General features: G+C 32.1%; 1 protein-coding gene across 1 annotated transcript in view; it reads right to left on the bottom strand.

Annotated features, from left to right (window-relative positions):
- The window catches only part of LOC139527952 (dystroglycan 1-like), an 87,769-nt gene extending 67,993 nt beyond the window's left edge, over positions 1-19,776 (bottom strand). Inside the window, exons 1-5 of the mRNA XM_071323695.1 lie at positions 19,702-19,776; positions 15,515-15,587; positions 10,101-10,157; positions 8,060-8,111; positions 122-198 (exon numbers count right to left, since the gene is read on the bottom strand). The gene's annotated coding sequence lies outside the window, so the exon portion shown is untranslated. The remainder of the gene's footprint in view (positions 1-121; positions 199-8,059; positions 8,112-10,100; positions 10,158-15,514; positions 15,588-19,701) is intronic.
- Between the last annotated feature and the right edge of the window lie 2,718 nt (positions 19,777-22,494).

Raw genomic sequence — 22,494 nt, 5'->3', positions numbered from 1 at the left:
ACAAACCATATAAATATAAATCTTCTTTGCAGTTTTTATACAAAAATATAATGTTTTAGCTACTGGCATGTTTTTTTTTTACCCATCCTTTAATCTTTAAATCAGGAAAAATGAAACTCACCTGAAAATCTTTGTCTATATGAACCTTTACTTAGGTAATCCTAGGTTTATAATCACACAAGATCAGAAACAGGAAACCTGTAATATAATAATTGTCTCAAGCTCTACTGACCATCAAATAGATTGAGAATCTGTGATAAACAGAAAATAATTTATACACTGTCAACAAAAGAGTATATATATGTATTGTACTTAAACCCTCTCACCATAGCTTATATTTTTCATTACTACAAGGTCGAAAATTTCCTTAATAATGCTCAACTATTTTCCAATGTATGCAAATGAATAAATATTTACCAAACATTTGAGACGCAATCCAAATTTTTGAAGAAGAAAAAGATGAATTGGAGATTTTTAAAAGGCACATAGAAACATTTTTAACCAGTTGTTCTGCCATTCCAGCAAGAGTTTTATAAATCCACATTTTTTTCTTTCTAAATAGGAAAGATCTGATATAGGTAACAGTTATTGTACCTGCTTAAGCAATGGATATTCCTAGCTATGACAGGGAGTGCAATCATTATCAATAAGCCAGGCGATTTCTTAACATGACACTATATAGTATTGTCCTTGTGTAATAATACAGTTAATGATAACCATAATTATGTATAACTGAATATAATTTAATTTTGGATGTAACGCGTCTTCTGACATTATGACATTATTTTGTTATCAGCCCATAGACATAATTTAGTCATGTGACCGTGACGTCATCAACGTTTTTTCATGGTTTTCTACGGTTTAAAATGGAATTTAGAATTAAATTATAAGAAATGACTTTAATATTTTACTGTCTATTCGAAATAACATAAAAAATGGGGTGCACACTGTTCAATAACCCGCTACGCGCGTTATTCAGTGTGCACCAAATTTTTTATGCAAATGAGCAAACTCCTGATGCTTTAACTGATGCTCATCTATTAAACTACTTATTGGGATTTGGGGGCGGCTGGCATGGGTGGGGGGTGGGGTGGGAGGTGGAATATTTTCTCGTGGGTTTGAACCCACCCCCAGTGAAAAATGGTAATTTTCCGTCTATTTTCCGATTTCAAAACGACCTTGAGAGGTGAACACTGACACGACTGTGTTTTTTTGTCATTCAAGTATTACCCTATAGTTACAGTAGTCCATTCATGCTAGCTGGGAGTATATTGGACTTCAGTGTCTTGCTTGGGATTTATTATTGTCAAGTCAGGTCTGCCTAAATGTCCGTTTTTATGGATTTTTGACAAAACGGTGACCTAGATTTTACAGACTAGATTCCTTTTGGCCATATTATACCTCGTTGTGTTCCTATACCACCTATGCATGCATATATGATAATAGTTTTTACCAACAGTCACTTCCAGTTACGTAGTGGCCATCAAAAGATGCCCACCCCCACCTGATTTTGGCTACTTTTCATGTTTTTCCGATTTTGAACTCTTAAACGGCTTCCAAAGTGCCATATTTTCATGAACAGACATCTGAGAAGAGTTGATGGACCATGAACTGCTTGGTTGAAGTCCCTGCTATCATGACAGTTCAGCTGGGGCAGTTCAAAAAAAGTATGGAGGGTCATACGGGCCATCAAAAAATGGTTGTCGCCATCACGCCTACAGGCGGGATTGGGGGTTAAAGGGTTAAATCATTTGAATAGGTCGTGAAAACCATCAGAAATATATGCTAAGCTCAATCTTTCTTGGTGTTCCCAGCTGTATTTTAATCAACTAATTTTACAAATAGTTCAAAAAGATGAAATAACTTTTACGGCTCTGAAATTTTTGATGAAATATCACAGAAACAGGTATGCATTATAAAATCTGGATATAAACTTAATTCAGTTACGTAATTTTTAATTGAACATCTAGTTGGTATGTAAACAGATGATTATAGAACATCAATTGGCAATAGTTCAGTACAGAGAGTCTAGACTTATATGTATATATGCATTTCATTTAGATTGATATTACATCCAAAACTGATTTGAAACAGGGCTGAATTACAACTTTATGAAAATTATCAAGTAACATTGTCTCACCGATATAAATGCATGCAAATATCAAAAGAAAAATTGGTGTAAGATATCCACTTTGTTTTAGTTTTACCGGGAATCTCAGTGTGGCAAATCTATCCTACCGTTATTAGACATGAAAGAAATGGAAAAAAGAGTAAAGGAACTTGAAAAAAGAGGAGTCATTATAATATTGAGATGTGGAATGAATGCCATTAGACAGCTATCCAACAGAGACAAAAAAGAAGATGTAAACTACTGCAGGTCATAACCTTCAACAATGAGTATGCAGTTGAGTAAGGTGGAATGATTTCGTTTTTTATACAGTATAAAAGAAAACATCTCTCATTCAAGACCTGTTTAACTGTACCACTTTATGATTTCCCAAACTTAATCTGAAATTAACAAAGCTATCACTAATATATTTTTTGTCAGTTTTTCTGTTCAGATAAAAATTGGTTTTCAATGACTATAAATTGTCAACTGGAAAACTTATTAAATTCCCTTTTCACTGTATTAATAAGTGCTCAGGCCAAAGCTGTTACTTAACTCTGAGGTATTAGAATATCACAGTAACCAATCTAAGTTGTAGGCCAAAGAGGACCTAGAAGTGTCTGTATGCAAAGCTGTTATCTGACTCTAAGGCATTTCAATTTGTGAAAAAAATAAATGAAAACTGAAAGACCATGGCCATAGGAGAACTAGATGTGCAGATATAACACAACTGCCACCATTTGCAGCATATACAATATGAAAAAGGCAATTATTATGTAAAGAGGCAACCAAGAGGAAACTTAAAATTAACTGTTCTTTAATTACTATACATGAAATAAAATCATTTCAATAATTAAAGAAACTAAGTGAGCACGCTCACATACCCCACGTCCCCACATTGTCATTGGAGAAATTAAATAAGTATAAGAAAAAATATTGAATAATAATTTCCTGTCAATATACATAGTATGTCCTTATTATCTACAAAATTTCATGAAATTCTGTTGTGTGTTTTCAGAGGAGTTGAGATGACAAACTGTTGCAGAAGTACATTGAAGCAAATAAGTTAAAAGGGGCATAACTCCTAGAAAAAAATTGACCCGTAATTTCCTGTTGATATGCACATCTACATAGTATGTCCTTATTATCTACAAATTTCAGGAAATTCTGTTGTGTGGTTTGAGAGGAGTTGCGATGACAAACTGTTGCAGTAGTACATTAAAGTAAATAAGTTCAAAGGCGCGTAACTCCTAGAAAAAAAATTGAATTGCAATTTCCTGTCGATATGCACAACTACATAGTATGTCCTTATTATCTGAAAAGGTTTCGTGAAATTCTGTTAAATGGTTTGAGAGGAGTTGTGATGACAAACTGTTGCAGTAATACATTAAAGTAAATAAGTTCAAAGGGGCGTAACTCCTAGAAAAAAAATTGAATCGCAATTTCCCGTCGATATGCACAACTACATAGTATGTCCTTATTATCTGAAAAGGTTTCGTGAAATTCAGTTGTGTGGTTTGAGAGGAGTTGCGATGACAAACTGTTGCAGTAGTACATTAAAGTAAATAAGTTCAAAGGGGCGTAACTCCTAGAAAAAAAATTGAATCACAATTTCCTGTCGATATGCACAACTACATAGTATGTCCTTATTATCTGAAAAGGTTTCGTGAAATTCAGTTGTGTGGTTTGAGAGGAGTTGCGATGACAAACTGTTGCAGTAGTACATTAAAGTAAATAAGTTCAAAGGGGCGTAACTCCTAGAAAAAAAATTGAATCACAATTTCCTGTCGATATGCACAACTACATAGTATGTCCTTATTATCTGAAAAGGTTTCGTGAAATTCAGTTGTGTGGTTTGAGAGGAGTTGCGATGACAAACTGTTGCAGTAGTACATTAAAGTAAATAAGTTCAAAGGGGCGTAACTCCTAGAAAAAAAATTGAATCGCAATTTCCTGTCGATATGCACAACTACATAGTATGTCCTTATTATCTGAAAAGGTTTCGTGAAATTCTGTTGTGTGGTTTGAGAGGAGTTGCGATGACAAACTGTTGCAGTAGTACATTAAAGTAAATAAGTTCAAAGGGGCGTAACTCCTAGAAAAAAAATTGAATAGCAATTTCCCGTCAATATGCACAACTACATAGTAGGTCCTTATTATCTGAAAAGGTTTCGTGAAATTCTGTTGTGTGGTTTGAGAGGAGTTGCGATGACAAACTGTTGCAGTAATACATTAGAGTAAATAAGTTCAAAGGGGCGTAACTCCTAGAAAAAAAATTGAATCGCAATTTCCCGTCGATATGCACAACTACATAGTATGTCCTTATTATCTGAAAAGGTTTCGTGAAATTCTGTTGTGTGGTTTGAGAGGAGTTGCGATGACAAACTGTTGCAGTAGTACATTAAAGTAAATAAGTTCAAAGGCGCGTAACTCCTAGAAAAAAAATTGAATCGCAATTTCCTGTCGATATGCACAACTACATAGTATGTCCTTATTATCTGAAAAGGTTTCGTGAAATTCTGTTGTGTGGTTTGAGAGAAGTTGCGATGACAAACTGTTGCAGTAGTACATTAAAGTAAATAAGTTCAAAGGGGCGTAACTCCTAGAAAAAAAATTGAATAGCAATTTCCCGTCAATATGCACAACTACATAGTAGGTCCTTATTATCTGAAAAGGTTTCGTGAAATTCTGTTGTGTGGTTTGAGAGGAGTTGCGATGACAAACTGTTGCAGTAATACATTAGAGTAAATAAGTTCAAAGGGGCGTAACTCCTAGAAAAAAAATTGAATCGCAATTTCCCGTCGATATGCACAACTACATAGTATGTCCTTATTATCTGAAAAGGTTTCGTGAAATTCTGTTAAATGGTTTGAGAGGAGTTGTGATGACAAACTGTTGCAGTAATACATTAAAGTAAATAAGTTCAAAGGGGTGTAACTCCTACAAAAAAAATTGAATCGCAATTTCCCGTTGATATGCACAACTACATAGTATGTCCTTATTATCTGAAAAGGTTTTGTGAAATTCAGTTGTGTGGTTTGAGAGGAGTTGCGATGACAAACTGTTGCAGTAGTACATTAAAGTAAATAAGTTCAAAGGGGCGTAACTCCTAGAAAAAAAATTGAATCACAATTTCCTGTCGATATGCACAACTACATAGTATGTCCTTATTATCTGAAAAGGTTTCGTGAAATTCAGTTGTGTGGTTTGAGAGGAGTTGCGATGACAAACTGTTGCAGTAGTACATTAAAGTAAATAAGTTCAAAGGGGCGTAACTCCTAGAAAAAAAATTGAATCGCAATTTCCTGTCGATATGCACAACTACATAGTATGTCCTTATTATCTGAAAAGGTTTCGTGAAATTCTGTTGTGTGGTTTGAGAGGAGTTGCGATGACAAACTGTTGCAGTAGTACATTAAAGTAAATAAGTTCAAAGGGGCGTAACTCCTAGAAAAAAAATTGAATAGCAATTTCCCGTCAATATGCACAACTACATAGTAGGTCCTTATTATCTGAAAAGGTTTCGTGAAATTCTGTTGTGTGGTTTGAGAGGAGTTGCGATGACAAACTGTTGCAGTAATACATTAGAGTAAATAAGTTCAAAGGGGCGTAACTCCTAGAAAAAAAATTGAATCGCAATTTCCCGTCGATATGCACAACTACATAGTATGTCCTTATTATCTGAAAAGGTTTTGTGAAATTCTGTTGTGTGGTTTGAGAGGAGTTGCGATGACAAACTGTTGCAGTAGTACATTAAAGTAAATAAGTTCAAAGGCGCGTAACTCCTAGAAAAAAAATTGAATCGCAATTTCCTGTCGATATGCACAACTACATAGTATGTCCTTATTATCTGAAAAGGTTTCGTGAAATTCTGTTGTGTGGTTTGAGAGGAGTTGCGATGACAAACTGTTGCAGTAATACATTAGAGTAAATAAGTTCAAAGGGGCGCAACTCCTAGAAAAAAAATTGAATCGCAATTTCCCGTCGATATGCACAACTACATAGTATGTCCTTATTATCTGAAAAGGTTTCGTGAAATTCTGTTGTGTGGTTTGAGAGGAGTTGCGATGACAAGAAACAGGACTGACGGACTGACGGACGGACGGACGGACGGACGGACGGACGGGTCAAAAACATTATACCCTCCGTAACTTCGTTGCGTGGGGTATAATAATAGCAAAAAAAAAGTGCAGAAAAATACATTTTTCATAAAATTTTGCAAGTTGAAGGTCAATAATTTTGCACAAAGAAGGTCAACCATCATGACAACATGCTTTTTTGATTTATAAGTCATGATTACACAACAACATAAAGCTAACAAATTGGTCTTCCTTATGATATATTTCATCTGATACGGTCATTCATTATAGTCAGTACATACTTCATCAAGAACTGTTATTGTGACAAAGGACACATTACAGCCCATGAAATACTTTCAGGTTGAAAAAATATTTCCTTTCCTTTAAAATGATTTGTCCTAAATTCCAATGATATCATTGATTAACTACATAACCTATACATCAAGGCCACAAAAACAGCAGTAAAAAAAATCAAGAAAAAGATATGAACCTCTGAAAGTTCTGGTTATTCAAACCTGGTGGGAATTCGAAAAAATCCTGGGTATAGGGGTGAAATTCTTGGGTGTGACCCGCAGGATACGAGTCAGTTGACAGGTATGTCATTAGGATCAGTAAAATGGAGTCTTTGCTGTTGCGTTTACTCCTTCTTGATTCATTACAGAGTCAATGGTCATAATTCTCTCTAAAAATGATGCATGCCAAGTTTTCCTTTAAAATATAAGTGTTCATACTGTTACTGATAACAGAGGATTGATTCAGAGTGATGGTAATATCATTATTAACTCAAATTAGGACTATAGGAAGGTAGTAAACTAATGCTGTTTTGATATTGATGAAGAGTTGTGAAAATGGAATTCACCATGTACAAGCTACTTGAAACCATTCAAATCAATTGATTAAAAATTAACCCTTTGGAAGTCCTCTACCAATATATGGTAACAGTAGTTTTTAGTTTTAAGGTTCCACATTCTATATTTAATGAACTCCATAGTTCCTAACTTGCTATAGCAAACTGGGGTAAGAAGCCAATAATAATGTCTCTTAAATAAGTACAAGCCTTGAGGAACATGGTTAGCAATATGAATAAAGACAATGATATAGCAAAGACCAATACACAATACCCTGACCATACAATAGTAATAAAAAGATAAGAGTATTAAGTATAACTGTGGTATGTTGATAACTGGATTAAACTATCAGATAATCAATTAAATACCCCTTAAAGGAGACTGTAATACTAGGGCAATGACACCATGACATCTATAGATAAATAACTTTATCTTTAAATAAATTTAATTATCTTTTTTTATTGATTTTGATTGCTTATCAGAAATTTGAGAAGTTTACCATCTAACGGAATGCTTATGTACTCAAAATAAGGCAAAGACTTTAAATAGCATTCACATTTTTGAGACATCATTTTTTCAATACGACGTCAACCTACTTGTTTTATCAAAATTAGGTATCAGGGACTTCGAAATTAAATAACAGTACATAGTGTCTAGGATAGAGAGGAGAAAGATACCAAAGTGATATTCAAACTCATAACTCTATGACAAACTGGCAATGCCATGGCAAAAAATCCAAAACACCAATATACAAACTGGCAATGCCATGGTAAAAAAAACTAAAACTCACAATATACAAACAAAAGCATACATAACACACTAAAGAAAACTAAAGACTAAGATACTAGAACCTCATCAAAACCAGGGGTAATCTCCAGAATCATTAGCAGATCCTGCTCCACATGCCATGAAGACATTTTAAAGTTTGTTCATGATATTATTCATTGATCTCTTGCAATGCAATATATTATAAGTGTATGATAAGTCTTCCTGTTTTTTTTTATTCAAACATTCTAAATACCTGCCTTGGACTTGAAATCTTGTTGAAATATCTTTCAATTCTGATCTTCGGACAACCTACAAAATAACAGTAACTAACAGTTCTATATCGAAATGCACTATTACTGATAAATATTTTGTCTGTTTTTTTATAAGATGATTTACAACACCCTGATATTGATAATTTGTCCAATATTCAGATTTATAACATCTAAATCTAAATCAAATTTAGAGCAAGCTGGGGAGTAATTGTAGGGTAGATTAGTAAACAACAAAATTTATTACTTTAATATACAAACATTTCTAACTTTATGATGGAGTTTGATCACAAGTATGTTGAAAGCAAATAGATGACAAGTACTGTTGAAGTTTATCTAAACCAAATTTAACATGCAAATCCACAGGATCTTTGATTTCATTGCTGTGAACTAGTATATTTGTACTTCTCCTGGGCCAATAAGCAAACCAATAAAGTGCATATCATAAGAATTAACAAAATTCAAACTTGATCTATAACTTGTGATGATAAAACAATACACCAATTATTTTCAAATCAATAGCTTCAAAAACAAACAAAAATGTGTTGAAAACTGATTTGCAAGACTGACAGATGGACCACTCACAGACGGAGTGCAAACCTAAAGTCCCCTCAAACAAGACTACATCAGTAGGGAACTAATAACAGATATTTTGGAATACCAGGTATATGAAACAAGAAAAAAAATCACATAATATTTTATGATACTAAACATTTCAATAAAACTGATTTCAAAGTACACCTGTTATATGATTTAATTATAAAGGAGACAAAAACAGGGCAGAAAATGAAACTGAAGTATCGCTTTTTTGCCTGTTGTCAAACAAATTTTTATATGAGTTCATGCTCATTATTCATTTATCAGATCTTTAACCTTTTTAATTAAAGTGACTTAAATAAATAATATATTAGGTCATTTAAAAACAAATTCAAAATATTTAAAACTGAAATAACATTCCATAGCCAACAGACAGACAATAAATGTCTGACCCAGAACCGAATTCATTCAGAACTCGAGTTTATAAGTTCATCAGATAACAGTTCATACTCGGTGAAACATATAATAACCAAGATCAACTATTATATTAAAAAATCTTCAGGTTGAGTGCATGAAATCAAACATAATAGGTATACAATAAAACTTTATGAAAGATGAACTGCTAAACAATCAATCTATTTACGAGGTTTTTAACTGACATACATCTTGAACAATTAAGAGTGTCATTTCTTTTTAAGTAGGATCGTCATGCAAAGGAAAAACTGTCAAAATAAAAAGGTTACATAGTACACAAATCAGTACAAGGAATTTACTATGTCGCTAACTCAAACAAAGTGTTATTATGAAGTGAAAGAGAAACAGAACATGTACATTTCACTTCCTGGCCCTTCCTTGAAATTAAAGTTTGGTTTCTTTCTTCTGAAATTGTTGGAGTTTCAACATCCTTGGACAAAGTTGACCTTAGAAGGATTGTTCTATCATTTTAGTTTTTTTTGTTCATATAGCTGTTTAAGTGTTTACATTCATGTACCTCCTTGACTTTTAAGAAATCAGATTTAAGTGTTCCTGATAAATGTAAATCCATGAAAGTGTTTCAGATGCTTAAAATTTATAAGTGTAGTTTTTATTTTTTACCCATCCCGAACCAAGAACCTCTCTAGTGGTTGTAGGTTTATTATTCAAATTGTTTTCATTATTTAGATGCTTTTTAAATAACATTTGTTCAATAAGTTACAATTTTTGTAGAAGCAACATAATTTATAGCAGCAAAACTGTAGCTCTTGCGTCCTTTTGAAATTTTTTAATAATTTGCAGACCGTTGATCCACAAAATCAAAAAATATATTACAGACCATAATTTAGGGCTGACATATAAATGTAAAGAGGTTTTTGACACAGAATTTTTTTTATAAAGTGTTTGAATACAATTGCTGTATGTTAAACTTAGAATATGTACACTACCTAAAGTGATTTGTCAATACCATAAACAATTTTCAAAAAAGAAGTCCAGAATGTAGTTTAAACTAATTTACCTAGAGACTTTCTATTTCTTTTCTTTTTTCTGCTGCGGTATAGAATATTCTTTGCATCTGAAAATGAAATCGATTTTCTTATTACACAGAGAATATTAAGACTTTTTTAAAGATAAATCTTAGACTTCTAAAACAATTTAATCATTAAATATATATTTTATGGTTATGAGGGTATTTACAAAGTTTTAGTAGTTAAGAAATCTTTATTTTGTTGATAGGCCAATTTTATCAACATTTTTATAGCTGCGAATATTATTTGATCTATAAACGAAATATCACCACAATCTACAAGTTACAATCATAGTAAAGTATTACATCATCACTGCTGTGCTCCCACAACTTTTAAAAGTTTTGCACCTGAATCACAAAACGTAATAACAACAGAAGTCTGCATAAATGCTAACTTTTTTTCAAATTTTATTCCTGGTTCAACAAATGGCTCATTATATAATTTTGTTTAAATGGTCAAATATTATAAAATAATTTGAAGAAGATTTATAAGCAGTCAAACAGAAAATTTTCCTATATTTTTCATTGTATAAGACCATCCCTAGCAGCAAAAATTGTGATGGCCTATTGGAACCAAAAGTCAAAATACTTGCTATGTGCCACAGACACTCGGCATGTATCAAAGAGAAAACAACCCAACCAAACAGCAGAAAACAGCTGATGGCCACCAATGGGTCTTCGACACAACAAGAAAATATCTCACCCAGAGGCATGTTTAAAAGCATATTAATCAACAAGCTTTTATAAAGGTACATATGGTAAGCAAATTTGTGTTTCATTTGCTTCAGAAATTCTGGAGAATTCAAATTTAACAACAGATGAGGGGTTACATATACAGAGAAGTATGGCATAACAGTTTTCATGGAAGAAAAATAAGTGTCCATGTGAAGGTAAACATTCTACACCATGTCCCTGTATAAATTAAATGCTGGCAATGTATTTCAAGCAAAGTAAATACAACAAAAAAGCCATATTTTAATTCAGATGTCTATTTCCCTGTTATAAATATACTCGATGATGAATTATGTCTGTTTCATGACAAATTTTGATGAGGATAAAGATATAAGGTTAAAAACTCTTATCAAAACATCAAAAAGATATACACTAAAACTAGACATGGTCAGTTGCTTGACCAGAAGGTTGGTCAATTTGATTTATGTATCAGACACATTAATGTCCATCAGATTTTATTACCTGTATCTCACCTGGACAGGTAGTTAACAACTTATTTTATGTTAAGTTTATTGACACACCTCTGTTCAACAGATTAGTTCCCTGTGGTCCTGTCATTAAATCATGATAGCACTGACCAGCTGACCAAAAAGATGCTTTACAACAATTGTTAATAACCAATGCAACATTGGATAAAAAAAACTGTTTGTGTAAAAAGTACGGAAAACATAGTTGGATAAATAGAACTTTGATTTCTGGCAAAAGTTCAATTTAGACAAAGAGCCTATTCTTGTATCCTTTGAATTCAGTTTAGCGACTGTAAAACCAGGTTCCATCCATCATTTTCTACATAAGAAAATGCCTGTACTAAGTAAGGAATATGAAAGTTGTTACCCATTTGTTTGATGTGTTTGATCTTTTGATTTTGTCATTTGATACAGGAATTTCAGTTTGGAACTTTTTTTGAAATTCAGTATTTTTGTGATTTTACTTTTTTTTAAAGTTGGACAAGGACATGGTAATACTGTTTTAGTGTAAAATATAAAGTTGCGTTTTTATGTTATTCAATGTAAGGTTTCAATAAATACCTTATATAATTTTTGAAAAGAATGGTTTTAGAGTTTTAAGGAGGCTCGCAGGTATAAGATTTTCAGAAAAAAATTAAACATTAATTTTCCAATACAAATTTATTTATTACCTTTAGTACTGTAGTTGTTACTTTATCATATGGTACAAAAATCATTCCAAAAGATCAATTCCTGTTGGCCCCAGGTTACTTTTAAAATATAGATATCATTGAAAAAGCTCCAAATTATCTCCCTTTGGTGCAAAAATGCCATTTTTTTGGCATTAAAATTTTAAAATCTTTTTTAACTCATCGGTGACCTATATTTTTTATTGTTGTTTTCAAATAAGCTGTACTTAAACTAAATAATTGTGAAATTTAAACGATTTCTGTAATTTAGTTCTTTTTTTATTTCGATATTACCGCTATTTCTCTTATTAGTTCAAGCGAAAAAAAGGACATTAACAAAAATGTATGCTTCTTTCGAAAGCAGATTGTGAGCGTAAATGAACGATGACCCCATTTTTTTATTTCATGTAAGTTAAAGTTCATTTATAGAAAAATATAGAGAAATCCTATATTAAATAAAAAATTTGATTTAGACCCCCGAGCGCCCTTAAATAATAGATAATTTGACTTTAAAGGTAACAAAAACTTGTCTATCTCTTCAGGGGTAAAAAAAAATGGTCCTTAAAAAGTTAATGGAATTTCCCAATTAATTATCAGAATGGGTGAACATGAACCCATTAACTTTTGAAAAATGATTAGACCAACCTTAATGACCAACCATCAATAACATATAAATGATCATTGGTCTCATGCTAACATATGACATTAACACAATTTTTATTATCATGTTTGTCTTATGTTAGAAAAGACTTCAAACAGAAAAACACTACTAAATAGTATTTCCTTGCCAATAAACAACACTTCACTTGCAAAAAGCTAATTTAAGGTTAATGAATTCATATTGAGCTTTTCACACTGATAAAATTTGAAGAGTGTGCTATATTTTGGGCTTTTGTAATAAGTGTTGTGCCTATGGTATTAAAAATAAGTTAAGATCGATACAGTTAACACTCATTATTAAACCTCTCTCAGAACTCTCAAGGTCATCTCAAAGATGCTGTTTTTTTTGTGTCTCTCAAATATGGTACAATATTCTTCAATTATGCAAGTCCATAAGGAATAATATGGAAAAACTTTACTCAAGAATGTGAATTCATGAACTCATTTCAATGGTTAACAAGCAAAACCACATATTTGATCATAAAATAATTTTATCAAGTCAAATTAAAAGGTACAATACTGTGGATGACACAAGTGGTCACTCTAACTTTAAATTTTGTTAATGGCACCTTCAATAATCTTGTCAAAACCACAAATAACAACAATATCACTAATAACCATAACATGAAGAACAACAAGCAGCCAAAGAGGTGGAGTAGTAATTACTGACTTTTTGTATCTTTAAATTTGATATGGCCATAGGGCATGTAGGGCAGGAAATAATAATGAACTACTTACCTTTCAATAATGTTGGTTTCCTTTTTTGTGTATTGGATAAAATTTCATCTTTATATATATTTAATAGGTAGAAAACAAGTTAAATTAGGTGTAAATTGTAATAACAACAAATGGGATGTCTACTTCAATTATGACACAATATATCATCACTGAGGACACGTAAGGGGAACATAATTTCACCGAAGGATAATCTATTTGTCCATTCATATAAAAATTGTCCAAGAATGTGTATTGAGTCTTAACCAAATTACTGTGAGGGAAAACAAGGATAACTCCAATGATTACAAGCACATGGTCAATTGCTTAACACTATATAATTTGAAGTTGAGAGGAATAGTTGATCATCATGTCAGCCATTTTCTTGAGTGTCCAAAGTCAATTATCAGAGACTAACGGACATAGCTTACTATTCAGTATTGGTTTTGCCCATTGTTGAAGGTTGTATGATGCCCTATAACTATAGCTATTCTATTTCCATTTGGTGTTTAGTGGAGAGTTGTCTCATTGGCAATTAAATACTACATCTTCTAATGTTTAAATTAAGCCATATGTAGGACTCTAAAGTGTGATGGGGACGCTAAAGATTGAAGGTCACGCTAAAGTGTGATGTTTCCATACACTGAAGTCTGATGGTCCCCAAAAATATAGACGTAAGAAACGTAATACCAGTAATGTAGTGTACAGATGTATCTTGGTGGAACATTTGCTGTAAAAATAGTAATCCCTACTTTACACTTGACTTTATTGATTAGGTTCAACTTCCCTGGCACATTCTTAAGATTCATTTTTTTCAGTGGTCACCAAATTTTCATGGTTTTAGCAAAAATTGATTTTGTTTATGGTAATTAATTCTGCACACAAACTAATTCTTAATTTCTATTTGGATGGAAACATAAATTTGCACTTAACCCTAACCAATGCAATCTACAACAATGAGTTTTATGTTTACCTTCATTATACTAAAAAGAAGATGTGGTATGATTGCCAATGAGACAAGTTTCCACAAAAGACCAAATAACATTGATGTTTAGATACTCTTCAAAATTGAGCAAAAGCCATACCATGTAGTAAGCTATTGTATGCTTTGATGCTTCGCATAAGTTCATTTCTCACCATTTATATACATTTTGTAAAGGGATCTACATTTCCATTTTATTTACAGGCAAGTGGAATTTCATTCACAAATGTTTTGATTCTCATAAATGGAGGAAAATAATAGTTAAACTATGTTTTTTAATGGTGAAACAGATGCAGACATGAATATGGACCTTCTTATAATTCTACTCAAAATGACTTAAACCTGTCTTTTGCCCTGTGATCTTTATTTTTTATATTGAAGAAATTTTTTCTGTACAAAATAAAATAGTAAAAAACATTACTACGGTAAACTGTTTAACCCTGCCACATGTTCATGCGCCCATCCCCAAACAGGAATGTCTTCAATGGTAGTCAAAAGTTATGGCACATCTTGGTTGGCATCTGTTTTATTCATTCACGGGCATGCATAATTACCCTACAGCCTGTGGCATAATTTTCTGTTAGTTTACTGAAGGTCATGGATTAAATATAAAGTACTCTGGTGTCTTTCACCATGTAAACTGATCTCAACAAGGTGCAAATTTCAGATGGAGAAAAATGGCAATCCCTGTCCTGTTCTTCTAAAAAAGGAACATATGCAATAGAGCCTCTGAGTGCTGGAATTTCGTACTGTGTTGAAGTCTTATTAGTGGCCTTGGGCTGTTTTCTCCTCTTTGGTTGGGTTGTTGTCTTTTTGACACGTTCATTTTTCCATTCTTAATTTAAATATTTAGGAAAAAATTAGTCAAAATAAGGTCCTCTTTAAGTTCTTAATTTCAAGAGCTGCAGCGGGATGTTTCTTTAAAAGAATTGCAGGAGGCATAACATATAGACATGAAAGTACATGTATCATAGAGGTGACAATAAGTCCATCTCTGAATGAAGTTCCTACAATACATCAGGAAACAACTAAATACAAAACCATATAAACATATATCTACATTGAAGACCTGTTGGTGACCTTCTGCTGTTGTTTTTTTCTATGGTCAGGTTGTTGTCTCTTTGACACATTCCCCATTTCCATTCTCAATTTTAAACCAAGTCTGATAAACACAATACTTACTGGTTTTACACACACATATACCAATATTTCTTCTTTTGCTACTAATGTTATTGTCAATATTCAACTCTGTCACCTACAATAAGAAAAAGTTTTATTTTAAATGATTTGTCATATGGAGGTCACATATTAATGAGGGGGGGGGGGGGTGTGTCTGTTATTCTGTAAACATTTAATTTTCACCCCTCTTTTCTCTAATCTTCAAAAAATTAACCCCTTTTTTTCTCTAATCTTCATTTTTTTTGCCCGTTATTCTCTAATCTTCATTTTGTAAGGGCATTATTCTTTAATCATTTAACCCAATCCAAACCCTCATTAATCTATTTAGTTCAATATCAGTCAACCACATGTAAATGAACACCCTCCAGGAGGGTTGGGCACCCACCAAACATGTTTAACCCCGCCATATTTTGTATGTGCCTGTATTTCAGTGGTGTTGTTTGTTGCTGTGCTATATATATATTATTTGTTTTTCATACATTATTTTGTACATAAATTTGGCCATTAGTTTTCTTGTTTGAAATGTTTTACATTTGTACTTTCTAGGCCTTTTAGCTTAATATGCGGTATGGACTTTGCTCATAGTTGAAGCTGTACAGAGACTTATTTCTGTATATTCTGGTCTCTTGTGGAAGAGTTGTCTCATTAGCAATCATACCAAATCTTCTATTTTATATCCAAAACAAGAATTTTGCTTTTATTCATTTTAATAGGTGATATTAATGGTAGATCTTTGGTCACTGTCTTTTTTGTCAGAATTATAAACAACAAGAAGTGCCCAATAAAATATTTAGTGTAATATACTCACTTCTAGGACAAATCATACCATAAAAACTCAAAATAATTAATATGGACATTATTATTTCTTCAATTCAACAGCTTCAAACTTACTCATTTTTGACTTGACAAAAATAATACTTTACCTAAACATGAAGAAATAAATAGGGAAGGTGTATGCAACTAATAATACAATGTCCAAACTTGAACTACAATTGTAGACAACTATCAAATGACATACAACCCTCATCTAGTTATATTCTCTCCTGACACTCTGGTTTTTTTTTATTCACCTAAACACCCTGGACACCACTTTAGTCAACCTTTCATAATTTGGGATTGTAATGGTCTTTTTAAGATTTGTTGGACTGTGACAAACAAAATTACGATTGGCCTTATTAATGTCTCATCTATATCATATTTGTTCTTTCTTAATATTAAATATCAACTACAAATTCTTTTCATCTTGATATATAATCTAAAGCTACTATTACGCAGACAATATCATTTATCAAAGAAAAAAATATATTAACTAGATATTTAGAACATATTTTAAGGTTTATAAGATTTAATTTCTGATAGGGAATAATTGAGGGTAGTAGCGTTGCATCAAATTAGCCATACCAAACAGTAATAACATTCATGACATTATAATATAATGGATGGAGGCTGGTTGCAATCATATCTATGAGAAAATAAAATCTTATTAAATTCCTTAGTTCTTAACACTTGCCAAATTGTAAGAAATTTAGTTTTATGAAATAATAAGCTATTAATATATATATGAGGGGTGTATTTACACATCTTCAATCTTGATTCATTCTTTAATTCCTTGCTTACTTTTTTCCACATATTTTTGAAGGAATCTCAGTATTAAAGTAATAACAAAATATGGTATGAATGTCAATGAGACTATACACCATTGACCAATTGATGTGATTTTTAGTAAGTTATAGGTCCCATACTATACATGTATGTTACTTTTATCTTTAATAGATTAATATTGCTAAATTAATGGAAAAATAAAAAGATATCATAACCAATAACATATGGTAATCATTTTAGGAACTTTGTCATTGAAGTGAATAGGTTAAGAGTGTTTATTAAAGGTTAAGAGTGTATATTAAAGTGTAGATTAACTAAAAGTCCTTCAAAGTGCTTAAAAACTTAAGAGAAACTCTTATCGGCATATTATTCATTCCTTTATTTTCTGTTACATAACTTTCAATTTTAAAGTCATGAAAATTTTCGTTAGCATATTGAATTTTCACTGAACTGTGTCATTTCAAGAATTCTGTAATTTTAGCACTTGCAAACACTTAAACACATTTTATCTGTTAAAAAAAAGCCGGAATATAGTTGAGGCTATAGTTTCTCAAACTTTTAAGGAATTTTTAGTAAAGCAATTAAGACAGTCTGGAATAGACTTAAGTGAAATGTAAAAAAAATACCGTTTTTTATTACATGACCATATTAGTTGGAATTTCATTACATTTTTTCTTTTTTTTAGTCCCTAATTTTTGTTGGTCAATATAAAAGTACAGCATTATGAATCTTTAGAATTTTAAACGGTTATCATTTTACACTTATAACTAATTTCAAATTTTTGCAGCACATGCTTAATAAAAAATCTAGAAATGCATTAATACATAAGACAAACTATATCATTTTTAAACTATAGTTTTTGAAATGCAAGTTCTATTTTTTTAATGGGAGGGGAGGGGGATTCTTGCATAGTAGTATTAAATGAATTTATTGTTGGTTGTTTGAACACCTAACAAATTACATTTCAGAAATATTAGTTTCCTTATCTAAGGGGAATAACTCAAACGATACTATTGGACTTTATTTACCAGTTCAGTCAAGAATTATAATGGGTAACATAAAGTTGATATTTATATATTTCTTATAATATTGGTCAACTAATCTTTAGACTTAAAGATGTATTCTTTTGACGTTTCAGTCTCATTCAGTCTCATTGAAATCTTGTTCTGGAATTATTCCCAAAACATGTGATACAAGTTAAAAATAGCAATGAATTTGATAAATATCATAATCAAAGTTAACGCTGTGAAAAAAATTGTGTATTTCCAGTTAGTACTTTTTGAGTAATAAAATTTTCAAATTTTATTACAAATCTAGTTGGTCTAATAGGTAAGTGGTAAAAAAAAATGTACATTCCATTTAACTCTTTCTTTTCAAATTTCTTAGACATGTATTTTTTTCAATCATTTACAACAAAGAAGTTGAAATAATATGCATTTTGTTCTTTAAAAATTGGCAACATGGAAAATTTGACACGAAAAAGCATCAAAATATAGCATAGTCCTCTACTAAAATTTATTGTACTGAAATTAAGTTCTAATTTTATCTATAACTATTCATGGTGTAAACTATATAGCAAATAAATATAGCAAAGCCCATAACACAGAGTCAGCTATAAAAGGTCCCGATATGACAATGTAAAACAGTTCAAACGAGAAAACTAACAGCCATATTTGTATAATAATAATAATAATTTTCTTCAGGGGCAGCCCCCCCCCCCTTTTGCACACAGTTTATGCTATGAGCCCTCTGTATAAACAGATTAGTTTATTTTCCCCAATGCTAGCATTTCACGAACTTTTCTTTCGAAATGCATCGGCCCACAGTCCCTTCCCTTACGCACCAGGAAATCAAAATCACTGACACGAATATGAAACAAATAGCAGCAAGAAATTTTCATACCTGGACTTTTTTCAGACCCTAATTTTATTTAGCATATATCTTGTTTAATCTCTTCCTCTTGTGTGATCTTTGTCTATAATCTTTACTTTCTACATATAATCATTTGGATTCATATATAAAGCATATGCAATAATTTCACAATTCTCATAAATTACATAATTTAAAATTAAAATTATAAATAAATATTTACAAAATATCAGATGGGAAGGTTATGCCAAGCTTGTATTTTAGGATGGATCATTGAGAAACTTGACTGTCACTTTGAAAACTGACTCTTGGTACAGATCCTAACTTGTTAAACAAGACTTTAATAATAGTGACAGTGACTGAACACATATTTTAGTTTTTGCAGTTTTTGGCTTATATGAGGGGGGATAGGAGGGGTCATGATCCCGAAATCCCGGGCTTAAAAACACGAAATCCCGAGGTCCCGAATTTAAATAAATAAAAATCCCGGATCCCGAAATTCGAAATAAAGAATTCCCGGATCCCGAAGGGATAAATCCCGAAATCCCGAGCTTAAAAACACCCGATCCCGGAGTCCCGATAAAGGTCCTATCCCCCCTCTTATATGATCTTACATAGCTTCAGTTTCTACTCTAGGTGTAAATTTTATATAGACAATCTTTTGTTGCAAATATATTAATATATCACATGCAACAACTGTTAACAAAACAGGAGCAAACCTCGTTGCCTCAGGGTTTCTGTGAACAAGACGAAATCACTCGCGTGTTCTAGTTTCGCTTTCACAATCACATGGTCAATCGTCGTTTTCCGGCAATTTCCGTAGACATTTTCCCGCGCTAATCATAGATTGGTAATAAAATGCTCCGCAGGACGCAGGTTGATACAACCGCAATCAGAGGTCCAACTCTGAACAATTGGGGCCAGTATGGACAAAACATTCAAGCTTGATACAGCTCTGAATTTGGATTGTGATTAAATATTTGACACAGCAAAGGTTTCTTTTTGTGCTGACATGAATTGTCATCGATATGGTTTTTAATATATTTATAAATTTACTGTTTACAAATTTTTGGAATTTTTTGAAATACTAAGGCTTTTCTAACGCAGGCATAGATTACCTTAGCTGTGTTTGACAAAACTTTTTTTGACACAACTGGTCTCTTTGTATGGAATTTTTTCATCCTGGTACCAAAATTTCTCTGAGTATTGTGATCACACTGTACTTATTTGGTAGGATCTAATAAATTATTTATTGCATGTGTCCAAGGATAGTTATCTATACAAATCCTTGATGTGTCCATTGACGAAATTTGTGCAAAAAAGAGGGAACAAGAATGTGTCCCCAGTACACGGATGCCCCATCCACACTATCATTTTCTATGTTCAGTGGACCGTGAAAATGGGGTAAAAACTCTAATTTGGTATTAAGATTAGAAAGATCATACCATAATTTGGTATTAAGATTAGAAAGATCATACCATAGGGAACATGTGTACTAAATTTAAATTTGATTGGACTTTTCATCAAAAACTACCTCAACCAAAAACTTTAACCTGAAGTGGGACAGACAGACGGACAAACGAACGAACGAACGAACGAACGAACGAACGAACAAAAAAATGGACGAACAGAAGACAAGCAAATGGATGAACAGACGCACAGAGCAGAAAACATAATGACCATAAATGGGGCATAAAAATAGATGAAGTTAAAATACTTTACAGAATGACAACATTGATATGGAGACTTGCGGCTCTTTTACTATGTCTAGATTTTACTTTTCTCATTGATTGGTTTACTCCACATTTTCTTTTAAATATATTTTATTTGAAAGCAAAGCCTATCGAAATTTTTAGGTCCTTAATGCTCTTATTAATTTTAACCTTCCTAACTCTTTTTATTCAAGTGACTAAGTACTTTATTCTAGGTCTGTTTGAATGCATATTTATATAGGTTAAAATATGTTAATCCTTATTTTAATGAGTCCTTGTAGATCGAATCAATCAACTAAATGGTTTACCCTTTTTTACCATCAATGTTGACATTGTTTTACTTTTTATGGCAAAATACATCTACCTAGTTCATACGCAACCATTCATCTCTAAAAGAGGGACGAAAGATACCAAAGGGACAGTCAAACTCATAAATCTAAAACAAACTGACAACGCCATGGCTAAAAATGAAAAGGACAAACAGAAAAACAATAGTACACATGACACAACATAGAAAACTAAAGAATAAACAACACGAACCCCACCAAAAACTAGGGGTGATCTCAGGTGCTCCGGAAGGGTAAGCAGATCCTGCTCCACATGCGGCACCCGTCGTGTTGCTTATGTGATTACAAATCCGGTAAATAGTCTAATTCGGTAGGTCAAATTCATGAAAGGGAAGGGGATTGTAGTTACGACGTGAGGAACATATCCGATATCATTTGTGAAATGGTTATTCCATAACGGTCAACCAACTCGTGATGGCGTCAAGTAGGAGTTAAGGGCAATACGATACAGTTTCCATCCCATTGAAATTTTGCTGACATTTTGCATATAGGGTATTTTTTGCCTGATTAAAAATCAAATATGTTATAAAAAATATACCTTCATATGCTACTTTTTGAGTAAAATAAGGTCCAAATTTTATATATTTGCTCAAAATTCGGATTTTTGGATGTATTTTTCTTTTCGAAAGAAATACATTGTTTTAAAAGAAAAACACAAGCTGTTTTTTGTAAAGTTATTTGTAAATTCTGTTTTATATAAATGTCCTTTAAATTTGTCCAATTTGTTTTTCAAATAACTTTAATTTATCAAATGTACACGAATATAGATAAAAAAATGTTATTACCTCCCCTGTAACTGTATTATATGCCCTTAAATTGAAGGCCACATGAATACAGATTCAATGAGGTCAAACTATTCACTTACTAGTGAATATTTTATCAGCAATGTTTCTTAGCCTATTTTGGCAAGTTTGAACCAAATTGACTGTTTAAAGCGAATTATTAATTCACTATTTCATTCACTTTCATTAATGATTGGGGAAAAAAATCATGTTTTCATATTTCTTAGCAATTTCCCCCTTTAAAAACAATGAAAATTCATTCCAATTAAACTATTTGTCGTAATTGGCTTCAAACTAGATTTCAGAAACTGTAAATACAGATATATTTTGATGCACTGTGTCTATTGTTTTTATTAGTGGTTTTTGAGCCTCATATCAATCTTTTGACTTAAGCCAATTGCAACTGATTTCTAGTTTATTTTGTAAATGTGCTGTTACTCCACTGTTCCAGGTTAGGGGAAGGTTGAGCACTTAAAGTCTTAAACACATGGTTAACACCGTCATCTTCTAATTGTCCCAGTGGACTGTAGAACAATGGTTGTTGTTGGTTCATGTCAGTCAGACTTATTTTTTTGTTTGTTTTCTAATAAATAAGGACGCTATTTTCTCGTCTTTAACATTTTTCATGTTGGACCTTTTAAGGAGGCTCGCGGGTATAAGATTTTCAGAAA

Source organism: Mytilus edulis, chromosome 1 (genome assembly GCF_963676685.1).
Source record: "Mytilus edulis chromosome 1, xbMytEdul2.2, whole genome shotgun sequence".
NCBI classification, from domain to species: Eukaryota; Metazoa; Mollusca; class Bivalvia; order Mytilida; family Mytilidae; genus Mytilus; species Mytilus edulis.
The sequence above is the reverse complement of the archived record's forward strand: the minus strand, read 5'-3'. Positions and strand labels throughout refer to the sequence as shown.